This window comes from Lemur catta, chromosome 3, assembly GCF_020740605.2.
Source record: "Lemur catta isolate mLemCat1 chromosome 3, mLemCat1.pri, whole genome shotgun sequence".
NCBI lineage: Eukaryota > Metazoa > Chordata > Mammalia > Primates > Lemuridae > Lemur > Lemur catta.
The window spans coordinates 45,328,491-45,342,735 of record NC_059130.1 but is presented as its reverse complement, the minus strand read 5'-3'; the positions used below and the strand labels follow the sequence as shown (position 1 = coordinate 45,342,735).

The 14,245-nt window shown below is 35.9% G+C and overlaps 1 protein-coding gene, 1 long non-coding RNA gene and 2 pseudogenes across 3 annotated transcripts in view; 3 read left to right on the top strand and 1 right to left on the bottom strand.

Moving 5' to 3' along the window:
• The window catches only part of NME7 (NME/NM23 family member 7), a 190,149-nt gene that overhangs the window by 41,054 nt on the left and 134,850 nt on the right, over positions 1–14,245 (bottom strand). The gene's annotated exons all lie outside the window — the stretch shown is intronic.
• Positions 1–14,245, top strand: part of LOC123635338 — a 33,636-nt gene that overhangs the window by 4,380 nt on the left and 15,011 nt on the right. The window contains exon 2 of the long non-coding RNA XR_006734101.1: positions 2,500–2,618. This is a non-coding gene — a long non-coding RNA (uncharacterized LOC123635338). The remainder of the gene's footprint in view (positions 1–2,499; positions 2,619–14,245) is intronic.
• LOC123636313 lies at positions 764–874 on the top strand (annotated as a pseudogene).
• LOC123636329 lies at positions 14,127–14,222 on the top strand (annotated as a pseudogene).

The window sequence follows — 14,245 nt, the reverse complement described above, 5'->3', positions numbered from 1 at the left end:
TAACTTTATCCTCCTCTGAAATTCATTCTCTCTTCCTAACAGAATTGTAAACTGTGACTATGATCTTCAAACACCAAATTCACACTGCTACAAAACATTCTATTTCCGCAGACATTCTCTTCTAGACTCTGATCTCTGCCTTTCCCTGCCAAAACTATGTTCAGAATGCCTTATAAAAATTGATTTTCTCTCATACTATTGAAATGAAAAAATCTTTAAAAAAATGATAACTTTGAACTTCAACTAGCCTATATAGTTATTTTAGAAAACCACAGGAAAAGTAATTTCAAAACTCTCATTCGATGATAATTGGAATGAATGCTGAGCATCTCCAACCCTGGCCTTTTGCTAGCACCTCAAACATAACATGTCCCAAATCAAAACGATTCTCTTCCTTTACTATCCTTTCCCTCCATCTCCTCCACACTTAGCAATTCAATTTCTCTGCTTTAGTTCCTAGTGGTGTCACTATCTCCCCAAATGTTCAGGCTTGATAATAAAGGGCTATTTCTAAGTATTTCATTCATTATCCACAACCAATTGGTCACTACCTAATTTGTTGATCTCATTTGCTACTGTCCACTTATTCAATAAGTAACTATTGACAGCTATAATATGTGAGGTAGTGGTGCTAGAAAGAAGACAATGAAAATTAGTAACATGGTATTTTTATTCTAAGAGGTAAGAGTCTTACAAGAAGTCAGGTTAATAAACAGTGATGTGCTGGTAATTGTTTAACAAACAGCTTTCAAGAAACAAACTGATCCTTTTATAGTTCATAAATTCATAAGTGTGATGATTGGGTTTTCAACTAATGTGTGAGATGTGCCTCCCTCAAACCTTGTTACAACATTGGTACATTACACATCTGAAGTTAACAAAGGAAAAAAAAACCCAAAACAATAAAAAACTGATTGATATTGTTTGCTCATTTTCATGATGTAAATACTCCCATCATAGCATAACATGGAATTGGGAAGTGCCACTAACAACTGGAACTTGTAAGCTGGTGCAAGCTGATTCCAATATACCACAGTGTGACAAAAGCCCTACTAGAGATATATGCAAAGTGCTATGGGAGCACAAAGGAGGGGACTCTAGGGTACCATGGCAGGTTACTCAGGATGCTCTTGCTTCTGGGAACTTCCTTCTATTCTTCATAGCTGCTACCTTAGTTCAGCAGGATGCCATGGGAGTCGGCATGATACAATTTCTCCCTGACTCGAACACCTCTGATGGCTCCCCACTGCTTATAAAATAAGTCCAAAGTTATAAGGCACAATAATTCAAAGAACTTCTCAATCTTACCCTGAGCTACTGTCTTATTCCTTCAATACACTTCTACATGGTTCATGCTTTAGAAAATATTTATAAGTGAAAAAGGAAGATAGAAGAGAAACAAAAATTTGTACATGGACCTAAGATAAAAAAGAGGACATACATACTTGCCATAACAGTAAACCTCTTTACAAAACTTACAGTGAGTCTTGTGTATTCTCCCTGTAATATTCAAAATCCCTGTCAAACACAATGAGGTGGAGATGCTTATCAATACATTTACATTTCACCATAATTTGTTGATGCTGTTCCTTCTCCTAGAATGTTTTTTCCCCTCTTTTCTAGTCAGCAAAACTCTAAGCCTCTAGAAAAAATGTCACCTCCATGAAGTGTTTCTCAATCCCCAGCTAGAGTTAATAACTCCCCGTGCTACAAAGGGTACTTAGCACAGTGACTTATAACTGAAATTTTATGTTGTCTATCTGTAAGAGCACAGATCATATCTGTCTTGTTTCCTGCTGTATCCTGAATGCCAAGAACAGGGCCTAGTACATAATAGATGTTCTATTGTTCAGTTACTATTTACTGAGCATGCAAAAACTTAACTGTGAATGTCTCTTCCCAAGAGTTGATAAATCCATTGGAAATGGGACTGTGTCCTATCCATTTTAGTAACTCTTACAGCATTCAGTACATCTCACATAAGGAGGTATTTAATATATGATGTTTGCATTGAACTGAATCTTCTCCAGGCACTTTAATTTTTTTAAGTATTCAAAAACTATATACCATGATTTATGAAATACATGTATTTGACATTGGAATTTACACTGGGAAATTTCAATAAAATTAGAATTTTTCTACTGCATAAGGGAAGAGTTGTGACCACTTCTGTAATTGTTTCATTCATTCATTTAGAGACAAGGTCTTGCTCTGTCACCCAGGCTGGAGTGCAGCGGAGTGGTAGCTCACTGCAACCTCGAACTCCTGGCCTCAAGAGATCCTCCTACCTCAGCTTCCCAAGTAGCTGACAGGCATATCCCACCATGCCTGGATAATTTTTCTATTTTTATAAACATGGGGTTTCACTATGTTGCTCAGGCTCATCTTGAATTATTGACCTCAAGCAATCCTTCCCCCTCAGCCTCCCAAAGTGCTAGGATTACATGCACGAGCCACTGTGCCTGGCCTAATTGTTGCTTTTAAATTGTACTTCACCAGGTTGAGAGTTGAAATTTGAGACTTGTACAAATAACAAAATGGCACCACAGACAGAACCCCAGCCTCTAGACACCATTTTGCAACTCCTACTTGGACAGGCTTCATAGGAACCACCCAGGGTAAGGATCTGAATATTCTATTGCTCTGAGGTTTTGAATATGTGCAATATATGTCTTACTCATTTAAGAGGTTTTCTTGATTCTGTACCCTATATAGCAAGTGAATTCATTTACATCCCTAAAGGTACATTTTGTAACAAGTTCATCTTAGAGAGTACATCAGAAAATAATAAGCATCAAGGACAAATGTTCTATGAGTAGTTTACTTAAGGTTTTTGTTTTGCTTTGAGTGTGTGTGTGTTTTATTTTATGGCAGGGGTTAATTAAGCATCTGATCAACTGTTTAATTTCAGACTAAAACTATGTAGGCATGATCTATGTCAGAGAGCTTTGGAAACTTGATTGTTCACTCACTTCTGTGCAACCAATGCTGGAAATAAATCCAGGTCCTGCCTGTGGGTACACTCTCTGGGCCTGCCTCCTTAAGGGTGTCCATCCATTTAACTGAATGTCCATGTTATTCTCCTCAATCTCCACAAGAAGCACACACCTGGCTTGGCTAAGAGGTGAAACACACCACTCTGCACTTGCATGGAGATACACAATAACCACATAGCAGTTATTTTCCAGGGAGTTGAACTCTGAACTTGTCATTCCATACTTATCAAAACCTTGCATTAAAGAGGAACATGTTTAAAGGAATACAACACACACATCATTTCTTTTACAACTCTATTTCTATATTGCACCAGCTATACGATCAGATCATTTTGACTTCTCATATAATTGTTATACACTGGGGTGATACCACCAGCCTCGTATTAGGAATTGCCTAAGAAACTGACTATTATTTAGGACAGTGAGTGCTAGATCACACAGTGTCTTTTTTGAGATCCATGAAGGAATTTTCTCTTAGGTATCAGCAAAGTTGGGCTTTTTGTGAGCAACTCATTTGTTTATCTCACAGACACTGATATATTAATACTTGATTATGTGGAAGTCTAAAGGCTGAGTTACATTGTAACCCCTACCCCCATGATAAAAGTACGGGACTTCATGACATACATTTTATCATTTGAAGTCTCATTTGCTCTGTCTTGATGTCCTCACTCACTTTGCCTTATTATATTATATAAATTTATATAAACTGCCTCAAATTCTTACTATAAAATAGGACATTAATGACATTATAAGCTTTTAAAAAATTTAGTTAACTTATAATTATATATACTAATAGATATTTTAATTATGATAGTGATAGGTAACTATAGGTACTTTTTGTTACAGGCACTCAAACAATGAATGTTTAAAAACCATAAAATTGTCATTTTATGCACTAAATATTTCAATTTGTGAAAGATTTGTTTATCTTCATGAAGTTATTTATTTATCTACCTATTTATTTATCCATTTACTGACTGAGACAGAGTCTTGCTCTGTTGCCAGGCTAGAGTGCTGTGGTATCAGCCTAGCTCACACAACCTCAAACACCTGGGCTCAAACGATCCTCCTGCCTCAGTCTCCCGAGTAGCTAGGAATATAGGCACATGCTACGATGCCCGGCTAATTTTTCTATTTTTAGTACAGATGGGGTCTCGCTCTTCGTCAAGCTGGTCTCAAACTCCTGAGCTCAAGTGATCCTCCTGCCTTGGCCTCCCAGAGTGCTAGGATTATAGGCATGAGCCACCACGCCTGGCACATGAAGCTATTTAAACTCAGAAAATATTTGTATAAAATTTTGCTCTATTTATTTAATAAGTTATGTTAAAGTAAGTCCTATTTTTAAATCAGTGCTGTGGTACATAGGCTCATGTAATTCAGTTGTTTTTAAAATATCATTGTTTTTATACTGAATTCTGCTTTTAAACATGATACAAAGAGAGTTTTGAAACACAATAAATTAATATACTGTCAAAATTTGTTAGCTCAGTACTCCTTAGATTAATAGAAGGAAATAATTAACCAGCTTTCCTTTTCTTATATTCTTTTTGGTTGGTTCACTCAGAGTAAAGTATGTTTAACAAATAAAATTCTCTGCATAAGGGAAAAAAATGCAAAAGAAAAATTTGTGTTTTGGCAGTCAATCAGTCATTCTCAATTAAAATTCATTTGTGAGTTGCTTTCTGTACTGTTGGCACAATATAATGTCTCCACGTGACAAGACCATAACAGAACTATGGCCGTGTAAGCTGGTAAGTCAAGTTGATAAATGCTGTTCATCTCAATGCCTACTGTTCATGATCTCCTCAGGTTAATTGGTATTCCACATATTAAGGAACTCTTTTGTATACCAATGTGCTTCAGGAATCAACATAAGTTTTGCTATTCAGAGAGAATAATTTTCAAAGAAAACCATGAAATCATTTAAGTCAAAGTCCATTAAATCACTACTATAGTTTTAGAACACCCAAGAAAAAACAAATTATAAATGAACATCTTTTATCCTCTTACCCAGCAATTTCACCTCCAGAAATTAATTCTAAGATAATAAAACAACTTGGGCAAACATTTATATACAAGTATGGTATTTGCAATGTTCTTGTACATAAAATTTTGAAAAAAATCAATAGTAGGAGAATGGTTAATTAATCCATATGCTGGAACACTGTGTGGCAATTAATAACAATATTTACTGATATCAGAGAAGACTATAACATATTTTTAATTAAATGAGGATGCTACAAAATATTATTATATGATCTTGATTTTATTTTTATAATATATGTTAACAAAAGACAATGGTTTAAGGCCAAAATGTTTACAGTGTTTATTTCTGGGAAGTAGACAAATAACAGCAGTTATAAATTTTGTTTTGTTAGGTCTTGGTTCTTTTCCATAATTTTCCCTCCTTTTTCTTTTGTGAGGGGGTGGGAGGTGGGGGTAATAAACACGAACTTCTGTAATTAGGAAAAAATAAAAATATTATTTTTTAAAACTTTTTTTAAACTTTAAGATAGGGTTCTTGCTATGTTGCCCGGGCTTGCCTTGAACTCCTGGGCTCAAGTGATCCTCCGGTTTCAGCCTCCCAAGTAGCTGGGACTACAGTGAGTGGACTGTGCCCACCTTAGCAATGTTTGCATATTGCAGAAAAATAAATCATTTAACAAAATTTAAATCTTTCATCCTTTTTCTGAAACAAATAGCATCATCAACAGACATTTGCTGAAAGTTTGCTAGAGAATTGTCACTCAATGTGTGCTGTTGACCAGCTGCATCACGTCACCTAGAAGTCTGCCATAAACACAGAATCTCAGGCCCCACCTCAGACCAACGGAATCACAGTTTTCAGTTGAACAAGATCTCCAGGTATTTCCTATGTAAAGTACATGAAAGTTTGAGAAGCACTGTGTCAGAGCATTGTACTAGTATTGGAGATACCAACAAGGTATAAGGCAGGTCCTCTAAGTAGTTTCTAGGTTGAGACGTGAGGAATATACATAAAAGATGAACTATACAAGGAGCATATGCCAACTGACAGATGAGAGCTATAGACAATTAATGGCATAGGTGTTTGAAGGAAGTCAAGAATCACTCAAGGCTGGGGTAGTTGGTGATATCCAGAGAGACGGTACAGTTGGCCCTCCACACCCACAGGTTCCATATCTATGGATTCAACCAAACTTGAATCAAAAATATTTGAAAAAAAATGCGTCTGTACTGAACATGTACAGACTTTTTTGTCATTATTCCCTAAACAATACAACAACATTTATTTAGCATTGACATTATATTAGGTATTATAAGTAATCTAGAGATGATTTAAAGTATATGGGAGGGTAGGCAAAGGGTCAGAGGCAAATACTGTGCCATTTTATATCAGGGACTTGAGCATCCTTGAGTTTTTATATTTGAGGGAGGTCATGGAATCACCACCCTTGGATACCAAGGGACAATCTACTCGGGAAATAAGAATAAAGGGAATATGGTATACTCAGCCCTCCTTTGCGTTAGTTTACTCTCTAAGTTTTGTAAATTTTACATACCTAGAGCTCTGGGTAGGGTCATTGTACTGAGACAAACTATTTGGTCTCAACAACTTAGTTATGGTACATAAAACAGCATGTATAACATTTAAGTGTACAACCTTGTAAATGAGGGTAGGCTATTTTTCCCAAACATACATGTTTCACTTTTTACATTAAATGTTTTAAATTTAGGTTTTATTTAAAATATAAGGAAACTACCTTTTGAAGCACTTCTGAAAGGGAGTGTATAGAAATTGGAAAGTATAGAATTCTTTTATAATGTGAATAGTCAATTCCTAAATTATAGGTACTGTGAGTTAATATTTTCATTATATTTGAATTATGTGCTTTCAAAAAGATCAAGCATATATATACTTAACTATATAGAACTAATGGTTAGTGCTTTACTATCTGGTGTCACTAAGTAAAAGTCAACATACAAAGATGAAAGGATGGCACATGTCTGCATGGTTACACTTAAGGGCCCCCAAAGTTGCTCTCTTTGGCCTTCCATATGGTAGGACTGTCTCACTGAGATATAAATAAAATGTCTTACTAATAACATCCTGAGAACAGTGTACTATTCATACCAACTGTAACCGATCCTGGACTTAAACCTGGCACTGGTGTCAGTGGCTTTTACCTACTGATAGACTTGTAAGGTGACAGGCTCTTTCGTATCCAAAAATGGTAACTTCCCAGGGTCTCAAGAAGGTTTAAAAATATTTTCTTTCCATCACAACACAAAGTCTACTGTCTTTAAGTAATGCAACTGAGGGTTGACATTTGAAACTGACAAGTAGCACATGCATTAGGCAGATAAAGCCTGGCACATGTTCTTGTGGGCTCCTGGGATTTGAAATGCTAGTAGCTCCAGCTGGTGGTGATGCTGCATCCTCAATGTGCACTGCTTTAGGCAAAGGTGAGGCCCTCCTTCTGACTGTGATGGGGATATGTTTGATTGAAATATGGTTATGATTATTTTTTATGATATTCAGAACAAGCAATGTCCTCTATAAATAAGAAAGTGGAAAGAAAAAAAGGTTAAATATTAAGCTAAGAGCTCTTAAAGGAAATAGTATCATTTGGTAAAAAATAGTTCATGCAGGTGAAGAGTGGTAAAAGAATCACTAGGGAGAAATATTTTTTAAGAGAAAAAAGAAAATAAAAGGACTGAAAGGCAAATATGTTGTGAGAATCATTCAGATAAACATGTTGAAAAATAGTGAGGCAAAGGAGGCTGATATAAGGAGTGGGGAAATGAAAACCACTTAAGGGTTGGGGAAATGGAAATCAGGTAAATGCCAAAATTAAAAAAGAAAAAGAAAAAGAAAAGGTATACTACAGAAGATACTTATGCAAATTCTTCAATCCCTGTGGGGGTCAAAGTGGCACCTATGGAATGAAAGGCAAAGGACAAGAAGGTGGGGACAGACGTGGCGGGGCATAGTCCTGTTAAATAAAATTTATGGGAGGCCATGAGTTTGGACTAAGCTCCTGCCATAGGCCCAACAGACCAAACCAAAATGGAGTCACTCATGGTAAAATTCCATGTCACCAAGTGGAAGCTAAGTTGTTTATCTGACCTTTCAGGAAATCAGCAGAGTGAGAGATAACAGCCAAATCTCCACACAAGCCAGTTTTAGGCAGCATGATCAGAAAATCCCCTCTGCTTTAACCTTTTCAAGAAAAATAACTAAAACAATCATTCTGGTTTTTGTTTTCTGTTTCTGCTTTCCTCAGCCCTTTTCTGCCTAAAAACCAAAATCTTCTGCTCAGATTATTGGCGTACTCATTCTATTTTATAGAAGGAGGTGTTGCCTGATTCTAGAATCGCAAATAAAAGCCAATTAAGATTTTTAAACTAAATTTGTTGTAATTTTGTCTTTTGGACAGTCTTTAGCCTAAATGGAAGATGTTAAGGCCAGAGAAGTAGGCAAGGCTAAAACAAAATTCAAAATACTAGGAGAGTCATAAAAAGTACCAAATTCCAAAGGATACACAGGCAATTGTCTTCAAAAAATTAAAATTCCATGGGTGACAGTTTCATGATAAGTTATCAAAGTGAATCAGGATATCATATAACTAATCTTTCGAGGTTGGTACCTAGAATGTCACCACTCTCATGTACAAAATATCTATTGGTGCTACTATCACAAACAGAAATCATGCTGGAGAGACCAGAGACTAACCCAGCAGGAGAATTCGTTCTGAAGTGCTTTGAGGACTTTTAAAATATGGTTCTTCCATAACATGAAGTTATAATTTGTAAAAACTATATTCTTGAGATTTTGAATCATAAAAATTCAAGATGGAACCATGTAGAACAAAGTTCAAATCCTGGCTTTAGTTTTTAATAAGAATATGTCTTTTGGAAAAAAATAAAAAGATAAATTTTTAAAAGTTTTAAAATAAGCTTCTTTGGGCCTCAGTTTCTTCATTTGTAAGATGGGCACTAGAAATCTACTTTGAAAGGAACTGAGGATTAGAGTGAATGGGTATAAAGTTTTTGGATCAGTGACTGGATATAACAGTCACAATAAATAGCTCATGAGGTGTATATTTAAATAATACATAATGGAAATTTAATTCATATCTTTCCCTGAACTTTCATTCATTCATTCAAAAAGACATATATTGAGTTCCTACTATGTACCAGACATTCTTCTGAATATATCAGTGAAAAAACAAAAGTTCATTTCTCTTCCTGGAGTTTACATGCTAGTGGGAGGAAACAAAATGTAAATGTGTTCAATAAGTAAATGGTACAGTTTGTTTAGAAGCTAATATTTGTTACAGAAAAAAGTAACACAAAATAGGGTAGAAGAAGCAAATGAGAATGTCAGGGTGTACAACTATAATGGGGGGCAGGCTAGATCTGTTTGAGAACGAGACATTAAAGCACAAATACTATTAAGCACAAATAACTGAGATAACTAGGTACCAATTTGAATTTCTGCAAATAAATCGTGAATGACATACGGTTGGTGTTTTATTGTCATTATTATTTAAAGGTTTAAAAAAAGCTAAATTTCCTGTAAGAAATGTTCTCACAACTATATGCAATTCTCCATGCTATTCATAATTTCTCTTCTGCCTATCAGAGAATGGTGTTTGTTTAAAGCACAACCATTTCTTTTCACCATATAGCAACAGTACTTGTTAAGGCCACATTCATTGTTGGTCTTCAGACAGGCTTCCTTCTCAAATCACTCCTCATCTGCTTTATTCTCCACAGTACTTATTTTACTTATTTGTTTGCTGTATGTCTCCCCATTAGAACAAAAACTTGGAGATAAGAAATTTTTGTCTTTTTTATTTTTTGCCATTGCAGTATCCCCATGACCTAGGATTGTCTGACACATAAAAAGTGCTTGGTACATGGCTGAATGAATAAATAAAAGTAGTAATTAAGGATTATTTTTAGAAAGGAACTACAGTTTGGAAAATCATTATGTTACTTCACAATTAATAAAGACTTGGAATTCAGAGATTTAATATCTGCAGTTTCAACTACATAAGAAAACCTCTAAGGATACGTGATACGCACTAATTTGTAACGTTGCAGAGGCTGGTGAGTGGGAACAAATCACTTAGCAAGTGAGCACATCCTACAAGCTGCTCAGCCTCTGACATAGCACGTGCCTCTGTCCTTCTCTACTGGTGACTCAACGCATCTGCATGGAGCAAGTTACCTGCTAGCATGGTTGTGAAAACTGGAGATTCAAGGTCTCAGGATGCAGTCCTCTTGCCTATAATAAGCCTTTAATATAACAAAATGCTTATTCCTAATCTAACGGTACAGAGGCAGCCTGGTGAAGTGGTCAGAGTGCAGAAACAGGTCAGGAGATCTGTGCAGATTTGTCTTAAGCTGAGTGAGTGACCTGGGTAGGTCACTTCATGTTTTCATGCTTCAATTTCCTTCTAGATAAAATGGGATTACAGTAATATAAGTAAATAACAATACCTATATCTCACCAAATTATTGTTAGGACCAAATGAGGTACTCCATATTTAATTGCTTTATAAATTAAAAAAGAATCTTAGAACAGTATGTTACTTCTCCAAATTAAAACCTATGATTAATATTTAGAAAAGTCCCAGATTTACACAATAACTGGAATTTCTATTCATATTCATATTATATTTAAGTGTGACATTCTGGATGAATCATTATTTCTGATATCTAGTTAGTTCTATAATCATGACTAAAATTATATATTACTTAAAAACTAATATATACATATATATGTATTCTTGAATGTGAACATTCTCTAAAAGAAAAACAAGACAAAAACAGTAAAATGCCTCAAAATCAAATGTATATCTGACTTTGGGAGGCCAAGGTGGGAGGATTGCTTGAGCCCAGGAGTTCGAGACCTACCTGAGCAACATAGCAAGACCTCATCTCTACAAGAAAAATTTAAAAATTAGCCAGGAGTGGTGGCACACATCTGTAGTCCCAGCTACTTGGGAGGCTGAGGCAGGAGGATTGCTTGAGCCCAGGAGTTGGAGGTTGCAGTGAGCTATGATGATGCCATTGCACTCTAGTCTGGGCAACAAAGCAAGACCTTGTCTCAAAAAAAAAAAAAAGGTATATCTGGCACAAGGATACACATATAGATCAATGGAATCAAAAGCCTAGAAATAAATCTATACCTCTATTGTTAACTGATTTTCAACAAGAATGCCAAGACCATCTATTGGGGAAGGAATAGTATTTTCAACAAATGATGTTAGGACAACTGGATAGTCACATACACACAAAAGAATGAAGTTCAAGCCTTACTTCACACCATGTATAAAAATTAACTCAAAATGAATCAAAGGCCTAAAAATAAGACCTAAAACTAAAAAGCTCTTAGAAGACAACATAGGGGTAAAACCTTCATGATTTTGGATTTGGCAAAGCATTCTTATATACGACACCAAAAGTATAAGCAACAAAAGGAAAAGAAAGATAAATCAGACTTCATCAAAATTATATCTGAATAAAGCTCTTTAAAAGCCACATGTATATACCTTGCTCAATTTTTGCAAACTTTACACAAAAATTTTCTTTTTATTTTCCTTTTTTAAAAAACTTCTCTCAAAAAATTAATTTATTAATATCAGACAGGCTATCTATAATTATAAAACAAAAAAAGATGTTCTTTTACTGACTTTGTTTTGATTACATAAAATGTGACAAAAATAATACTTAAAAATGTTTAAAGCTAAATGTATCTACATCATATTATGTTTGTTTCTTATTTCTCAAAAATAATGCCACTGCACCCTTGAAACCTTGGCTAGTATCATACTGTAAGAGTACAGAGTATCATTAAATAGTGATAATCAGCCAGGCGCAGTGACTCACACCTGTAATTCCAGTACTTTGGGAGGCTGAGGAGGATCACTTGAGGCCAGGATTTCAAGACCAGCATGGGCAACATGGCAAGACCCCATCTCTACAAAAAATTTAAAAATTAGCCAGGTGTGGTACTGTGTATCTATAATCTTAGCTACCTGTGAAGCTGAGGCAGGAGGATGGCTTGAACCCAGGAGTTTGAGGTTGCAGTGACCTATGACGATACCACGGCACTCTAGCCTGGGCAAGAGAGGGATACCTTGTCTTAAAAAAAAAAAAAAAAGTGATAATCATAAGAACCTCTACCATATCAGTGATAATGATGTTAATTAATATTTATTAAGTGTTAACTATATTCTAGGGAATTTGCATGAATTATCTCATTATTTACAATAATAATTCTATGAGGTAGATAATCATTATTACAATTTCACAGATGAAGAAATTAAGATTTTGAGAGTATACCTAACTTGACTAAGAGTACGGCTACTGAGTGGTAGAGGTAGGATTTGAACTTAGGCAGATAACAGAACTCTGGTTCTTAACCACTTTGCTATACTTCTTGGTTCCTATTGTGAAAAAAAAATAAAAATCATGTAACACATTGCCCAGAGCTGTAAATTTTAAAACTGTAAATTATATCTCTAAGCCATACAAAGGTAAAAAGAAAAGGGATAATTCACCAAAAGTACTAAAACTTTTATTTTACTCAGCCAAAATTCAGAATTTTGGAGTTGGAAAGAGAAGCATAAATCATTTGATGACGGCTTAATGCAAATGATAAAACAAGACTTGGCCTAACGCTTAAGGTTTTACGAAATAAAGGAAATTCAGTGATGATGACTTTCCCACAGGTATGATTGATATAGAACTCATTAATTTATTCATTAGTCATTAGTTCACTTATTCCTTAGTCATTTTTCATTTCAGTCAACAAATACATACTGAATGTCAACTACATCCCAAGGACTGTCCTAGGCTCTAGACTCTCTAAAGACAAAAATTTAAATGACAGTCCCATTCCCCAAGGGGCTCACAGTCTTGACTGGGGGGTGAAGGAGGACATAAGTGTAAAATAATATTCATAATTATAGTCCCAGATACTTGGGAGGCTGAGGCAGAAGGATCACTTGAGCCCAGGAGTTCAAGGCAGTGAGCAACGGTCCTCCCACTGCACCCAGCCTGGGACTCTAAAAAATAAATAAATAAAATAATTACAATATAATGTGATAAGCAACACTGAATGAACATAGCAAGGAGCTATAATTATGTTGGAAAAGTCAGCGAGGGCTTCATCAAGAATATCATTAAATTAAGGGATAAGCAATTCTCCTGGAAAACGGTAAGGGAATTTAGCACGGATTGATTAGAAACTCAAATCCTTCAGAATTGCTTGGAGCATAGCCAGTGAGAGAGTGTATCAAGTAAGTCTATTTATTCTGATGTTCTGACACTTGTGGCCTTACTGACCCTGAGGAGACTGCCCTTCCCAAGGCCAGCCAACTCCTGGAGATAGTAAAGGACTCCCCTGTGAGATTGCCTTTAACATGCTAATTAGCCAGTCTAGAGCCCATGCCCCCACCTCTTCTAGCTGGCTCTTAGCCCTAATCACCTCAGGGCCACCTCAGGGCCAGGTATCACACAACTTGGAACAGCTCTCTATATCCCAGAGTCCACTGAAATTATTCCTACCAGCCAATCCTAAACCTATTTGCCCGGCCTCACCCATTCCTTCCTAAGGAAACCACAATAAAAGCTCATGTCTACACTTCCCCCTACTCCTCTGTTGGTTGACCAACCTTGGTGCTTCCCCATGTGGCCTTGAATGGTGTGGTGTGTCCTCTCCTCTTGGGAGCTGTGAGTAACTATCTTTCAATGGCAATCGTCTCCTGATCTGTTGGCCTTACCATAACTAAATGATGATAAAACCACCATCTTATTTTATTTTTACTTTTATTATTCTTAGAACGCTTGACAAGTTAAAAACTTCCATTTTAAAACAGATGGATGCCGTAAGTGCTGCTACATAGAAAGAAGATCTTGTAGAGTGCTGTCTGCCTTGCTGAGGAGTTTTACCTACTCAGTAGACACTGGAAGCCACAGCAGTTTTAAGCAGGGGTATAATATGATCAGATTTACATTTTAAAAAGATTACTCAGGCAGCAGTGTGGTTACAGAATTAGAGGGAGGTAATTCTGAAGGTAAGGAGACTAATTAGGAGGATACAGTATAAAAGTCAAGAAGTGATGAAAGATCCATTTGTAGTTCCTAAGCATTATGACTGCATTTTCACACTCATCTGTCTCCCTCAAACCCCGTTAAGACTATCAGCACATTACTCATCTGACATGAAATAGAAAGAAAAAAAGGAA